Source organism: Melozone crissalis, unplaced genomic scaffold, assembly GCF_028551555.1.
Source record: "Melozone crissalis strain CALT ecotype California unplaced genomic scaffold, PUWL_Pcris_2 ptg000027l_1, whole genome shotgun sequence".
Taxonomy (NCBI): domain Eukaryota; kingdom Metazoa; phylum Chordata; class Aves; order Passeriformes; family Passerellidae; genus Melozone; species Melozone crissalis.
Window position 1 is genome coordinate 42,014,499 of NW_026535805.1, and position 7,013 is coordinate 42,021,511.

Consider the following 7,013-nt stretch of genomic DNA (forward strand, 5'->3'; position numbering starts at 1 on the left):
TCTGATTGCTTTAAAAAAATTTCCTCTGGCAGGCATTTTAACCCTTCTGTGTGTCTTAAGGAAAAAAAGAACCAAAAGCACTTTTTGTGTCTTTTCAACCTGCACCTGCTCTAGCATCCTTGGACAGCATCACTGCAGACTTTGGAACAGACACCTATCAATCACTCTCTTCAGTCATTCCCCAGCCAAAAGTGCTTTCTCAATTCTTTGTCACTTTACCATCTCTCTCAGAACCTTTCCAGCTTAAATGTTGAGACCTGAAATTCTTTTCTGGGAAGCGAAAGGGGAACAGTCACAGGCAGGAAGGTTTTAAATGTGCTTGCTGGTTGTAGGTGGAGTAGAGTCTAACTTCACATTATTGCTAGAGACAGGAAGAGAGGACTCTTCAGTGACAGCAGTAATTGAAGATAAGTTATTTCCTTGCAATTACTCTCCATATATGTTTGGAGAGTGCTTGTACAGTTTATCTAGACAAAGATGTTGTTCTGTGGTGGTACTTAAACATGTATTTTCCCTTTTTGAAGGAGTTGTATGGTGTGTTTTATGCTGGTAGCATGAAAACATATTTCTTGACACTTTTCAGTAATGGAACTGAAAACAACAAGGCCTGAGAATTTTCATTGCATGTTGCTAAGTCGTGAATGTCAGATCCTCCTACATGTTAGCAGTTACAGTTCAATAAGCAGTTCTGTCAAAGGCACAGAGTCTATGTATATAGTATTGTCTTTGGTATCCATACCACTATTTTACAATGAAGTGCTATTTAAGAGTGTTACCACTTCTTGACATATCAAATCTCCCCATTCTCAGGCACACTGTGGAATTAACAAAATCAGTTTTCATTCTGTATTTTTTTACATGTTTTCTTGGGCAGTGAGAGAGTGAGTGTTTGGGATTCTGTGTGTTAGAATTCCTTTAGCATCTGATCAATATCCCAGATCACTGCTTTAAGAAGGCAGTGTCCTCCTTAAATGTAGAAAGTAAATTCTTTGCAACAGCTGTCTCAACTTCCCTGCAAAAGATTGTTTCCATTTCCAAACACCTCTTTCACCTGTGCAATGTGTTCTGTGTTATTTGCACAGATATAAACCAGTGTGATGAATTATGTCTTTTTTAAGTTGGGCAGTATTAAAATGGGGGAGAGTGTGTAAGGGTACTTGCTGTTTAAATTCCTTTTTTCTCCACAGACTTTGATAAATTACAGTGTTTTTTTAAACCTGTGGTCATGGTTCTATTAAGTAATTCTATAAAATTATTCCAAGGAGTTCTTAAAAGTCTCTGAGAACTGAAAGTGTGCAAACCACACATAATCTCAGAAAAGGCATTATCCACTCTCACAGGATGAGTAATGATAAATAGCTTTTTTGAAAGGTAATTGCAGACAGCAATCATTAGAAGACAGAGACAGTAAACACTGAGGACAGTAATGACAGTCACTTCTCATTCCTTGCCAGTTTGGGTTTAAACTTGAGAGTCAGAATCAGAGAAGCTAACAGCCAGTAGTACTTGCAAACCATTTGAGTTGCATCGTTGTGGGCCATCAGCCACAGGCAATCTGAGATGCCCTTAAAACTGTGCATCTACAGCTACAGGGCAGCAGGAAGGAAGATTTTTTTTTTTAAAATGCATGTCAATTTACACACAAAAAACATAATTCCATGCTTCTGCAGTTTATTTGCAAAAGTCATCCATTTGATTTGTCCTTAAAGGAGAGTAATAGCTGTTTTACAGAATACTGACTAAATCTTTCCATGGTTTCAAAATTCAGCATTTTTGGTCAGCAGAGAGAAATCCTTTTGTTTCCCGCTATTGTTACATTTTGCTTCCAAATTCTGCGGAAAGAATACTTTACAAAACCCACAGTCTTTCCTGAAGTGTACAAGCTAATAAATGTCAGTTCCCCTTCAAAACCTTTTTCAATTTCCCAGATGTCGGTGCTTGATATCAGCTTGTTACTTATGCATCTGGATTTCATAAGGCTGCCTGCCTTGGATGTGCCAGCTCAGCTCTCTCAGGAGCTTGTTATATCCTTTCTCCTTGGTAGGCCAGGGAGGGGCTGGTGAGCAGGGCTCTGTCCCTGCCCCCAAATCCTGGGTCACACAAGGGAACCAAGGCAGTTCATTGCAGAAGGCCTCTGGTCTCTGCTGGGCTCCTCAAAGTGCCGCTTGCAAGAACTCTGGATGGCAGCAGCTGTTTCATTAGGATGGCACAGCACTGGCTTCTCCTCTCCAGTTTTGTTTTCATGTGTGATATTTATTTACAGCTGGTTATTGTTAAGCCTGCAGGGCTGAGTACTGGGTTTAAGCTTGCTTCCTGAGACGTGAAGCTCCCTTCAATGTCCTTGAGTTCTTGTATCTGCTCTCTTTTTGCCTGGATCTCCTGGGTTTCTTCCACTGGCCACAGTGATTCATGAAGGCATTCCTAGAATCTTGTGCCATGGCAATTTCGTCCTCAACTGAAAAATAATCCAGACAACACAAAAATTCCTTAAGAATATGCTGATTTCTTATGATGAGTTTTTATAAAGAAAAAGAGCTGGCTTATATTAATAAGAACTAATCTTGCTAAGGTGAAGGTGTCTAAAGTGTACACTGTTATTAGTTGGTCCATGATCCTAGAGGAGAATCTTCTGAGTGTAAGTCTGGGGCTGTTACTATGCCCAGTGAAGCACTAGCAGGAATTATTGACATCAGCAGAAATACTCTGTTTTCATTTGCCTCCACAGCTTTCAATCAGAATAAAACCCTTAAACAACAGCAAAGAGCATAGTTAGTTTACACTGGCAATTCATGTTCTGCTTTACACAACTGTGCTGTGAGAACCTTGATCTGGCCTGATGCTCCTGATGCTGCCTGTGGTACAGACAGAGCAGAAAAATGCTTGCTGCCCACATAACTGGACATCTTCAGAACATGACCATGCTGTTAGAGGTTTGGAGATTATTTAAAGAAGGATGGAGAAACAAAAAAAAAAAAAAAATTAAAACCCCATAAAATGCTTGTCATTGCTAATTTTGCAGAAGAAATGTGGGCTGTTTTTGTTAGATGATTTGGTTTTATTTATAAGGTATTTATATATTGATATATTTATGCAGAACTCTCTCGCTGCACAGAGAAAAATTAACTGTTTATTTAAAAATGAAGCAAGGCAGCCTTGATTTTAGTAATAAATAATTCTCTCATTTTTTCTTTTTTTTCTTTTTTTTTTTTTCAATAAAAGAGATCTAGGAAAATAGGCAGCTGAAACTTGCATAATTTCTGTTGTTTTGTAGGAGAGATAGCATTTGAAAGAGTCTGTTCTCAGGCTTATCTATCTCTCTCACCTGATGGTCTTAAGCTAAAGCTGGCTCCACTTGCTTGTACAGGGAGAGCTGCTCAGGATGTTTTGTGTAAGTTGGCTGGAGGCCAAAACAGTAGGTTGGTTCTGACAGCTCAAGAAAAAGAAGATCTTGGAGACAGAGCTGGGAATGCAATGCCTGAAGTATTACACAGACAGGAATTCATCTCACATCCTCTTGAGAATCCCAGCCAGAGCACCTGTGATCTGCGAACTAAAGTGTCTCCTTTCCTGAGGCATTGAAAAGCCAGATGATTCCCTTCAAGCATCCTTCTTGGTTATGAAAGAGAGAAGCACAGCAGCAATATTCCTTTGGCAAATTATTCTGCCAACTACCTCATTCACCTCTCTCTTACACCCTTGATTACTAATCTCAGAAAATTTACAAAACCATTGCTTGCTTAAACTCATTACAAATCCAAGGCTAAATTTTCTGTGCTGTAAGAGAAGCAGAATTTAACATCTGGTGCTGTAGATTATTTACAGACCTGCAGAAAGTGTATCTAAGGAGGATATGAGTGCTGTGAAAAAAGGCAGGACAGTCTGTTTCAGCAGTTGATCATGCATCACGAATGCAAATGTCTGTGGGTTTTTTTCAGATGGGTTCATCTGGCTTAATGAAAGTATTGTCTGAGCCCCAGCAAAATACCTGAAGTGATGGGATCAGTAGCCCACCTGCTTTTCCTGGCTTGCTTCATCCTAGCTGGAATAGAAAAGTGAGAGCATCACCAGGTAACAGGGAGTTCAGTAGCCGCTCAGTATTATTTCATAATAACTAATGTCTGACTTTATATGAGCACAGAGCCCATATAATTTACTGAAAGGGAAAATATTTTATCTGCTTTTATCTGAAGTCAAATGTAATAATGTCACTACCTTTCATTTCAACCACTTTCAAGTAAGAAAACTAATCTCCTGTTACTTAGCCTTCCTGTTTCCTCACAGATACTGAATTGCACAATGTTTTGGCATTGCACTGTTTATTGTTGTTGTTTTATTAGCGTGTGAAAAACCACCAGCACCTTGCTCTAAGAATAATCTATAACCCAAGGCAGGGCTGGGTTAGGCATGTGGAGCAGGCTTCCCTTGCAGATTAATTCAGCATCTGAAAGCACATCTTGAACAGGAAATGTTCAAGTCTTAGCAGCCTGAAGGTAGCTTGAGGTCTGTGCTCGTATGCAAACACCTTTCCTCTGTTAAAGCCTGCCTGGAGACTTGCACAAAACAGGAAGTTTGTTTATTTTACATTTCTGGCTGTACATGACCTTTCTTATATTAAGTGGCCAAATTTTCATGATAGAGTAAAATCTGAGTGCACAAATAACAGTGTTTGTCTTGTGAGATTTCTAAGTGCGATTTCTGTCCTGGCCTTGCACTGGTGGGTAAATCCTTCTCCTGCTGGGCTGGTGCACCCCAGGCCAGCTCGATGAGAGGCCTCAGGAGATTTGCAGAGCCCTGTGGACAGGACTGGCCTGTCTGCCCTAGCCTGCTCTGCCAGAGCTGAAACCTGTGGTGGGAGAAGCATTGTGAAACATTGTCCCAGGCAGGGTTCTCACCAAGCTGCATCAAGAAGCATCTGCAGTTTACAGAGAAAATCTGGGCTGTCCTCTTAGCTCTCCTGACACTCCGTATGGATAAAATGATCAAAAGACAGAGAATCTGAGGAACAAGATTAGGCCAGTGTCAGCAAGAGTGCTTTCAAAGAGCTGCAGGAAAGAATGGCTGAGGCCTCAGGTTTGAATGTGCCCCAAGGCTGGCTTTGGCAGCTGGAACCCTAAAGCAAGAGCATGTGTGGATCTGCTGCTGCAGCTGGGACCCGAATCTGGAGGGCATGAAGATCATCCCATCGAGACTGGATGGTCTGAGGTACAGGATGCTGCTGTCTAAAAGAAACTCCCTACACTTGGGCCCAGTGAGCAGCCTTAATTCTCAGTACACAGATGTGTTACAGTCACTGTACATTTGCACTGGGATCAGGGTTTGGTTTTGTTTTACTCAGAAGATGGATTTTTGAAGTGAGTTTAAGCTGATTTAAAAATAGAAAAGGCAGCATGGCAAATGTGCCCTTAGGTACAAAGTAAGAGCAAATACATACTTTTGAAAGAATATTAGACACATTCTCAAAGCCCAATTACTTATAGGGTGTAACTGCTGCTACCTGTCTCACTGAAGACTTGCACAGTGTAAGCACAGAAGAAAATGATCTGTACTTTAAATGCTTTTTTTGTTGTTCTGGTTGCCCCTTCTATAGTGTAAAACAGTAAAATATCTTATAGTATAATATAGTTTATAAAACTATTGCATTTTAAATGAGGGTCAATTCAAGTTGTAAACAAATACCCGTAAACAAATACTTTGTGTTTTTCAAACAGGAAATGGTCTAAAATACAGTACAACTTTATAAAATTGTTTCTGATCATAGTTGTCTTCAGTTTAGTTAATGGTATAGGCCTAAGTTTCCTGTTGAATGAGAAGGTTTGTCTCCCTCCCAGTCTTTGTCCCCAAGTCCTGACTCACCTTCTCTTAGTTTGATCCTGAAGTAGACAATTAGCAGCAGCAGGAGCAAAGTCACGGGCATAAAGATCCCAGCAAAGAGAACAGGACCAGGCAGCTCCCTCACAAACACTGACAGTACGTAACCCACACTCATTTTCCTCCCTGGAAACCGTGCCAAGCCAGATCCTTAAGGTCTCCAAGTCTAGACCTTATTTATTCTGCTTTCTTCCTTTTCCTCCTGATGGACATTCTGCCCTTTGCTCAGGCCACTATCTCTTTTTGGACTTTGGTTTGTTTGTCTAGGTCTGTGATCCCACAAGTACTGGAGTTCACTCACAAAGTTACTCAACAACAAAGTTTAAAAGTATGTGCTGAAGTAATGCAGGGCTTTGAAACCTTTGGATGTTGGGCTGGGCAGGGCTCAATATGTGAGGCTGCTCCTGCCTTTGGACCAGTGTGGGTTCTGTCATCTGCTAACACTGTACAGGCCATTCTGAATAATAAGCACCTTCTTCCTAGATGTATTATTAATTTTACAGTAGATCTCAAATTCTCACTCAGGGTGAGGACCCTGTTGTACATTCCACACAGGCACATGTGGTCTCAGCTCTGAAGAGTTTTCAGACCAAACCACTGAAGCAAGAAGTTGTGGTGATGTGGTGCCAATAGCATTCTTTCCAAAGAGCAGCTGTGGAACAGTGAAACTCAGGAAAGTTTCTTTCTTAGTGAAGTTGAAAATGTATGATTTTGGGAGGGCAGATATGCCAGAGAATTCAAGAACCTTTTAAATGTTCAAGTAGTTCCATTTTTCCCATCCGGTCACCAGCCTATGGCAAAACTCTGCCTTACATGCACTGATCTTCTTAATCAATTTTTTAAAAGATGATTAGTCATTTTATAGCCCTCTACACCTTCAGATTTGCAACCATATTGTAAGCAGTTCTGTCCAAGCATCCAGAAAGACTGTACAAGGTTTGCTTCACTTATTGGGTAGGTGGGTAGGCTGGAACTAAGGGGAAATGCAGTAGATTTTTAGGCTTTCAAGAGAAAGAGGTATTTCTGTGTTCACCTTGTTTTCATCACATATTGTTTTCAAGAGGCAAAAAACCTCACCTAAAAACTTTTGAAGATTTTCGAACTGTAAACTATTTGAGGTCCTGTCTTTTTAAGAAGTTATGGAT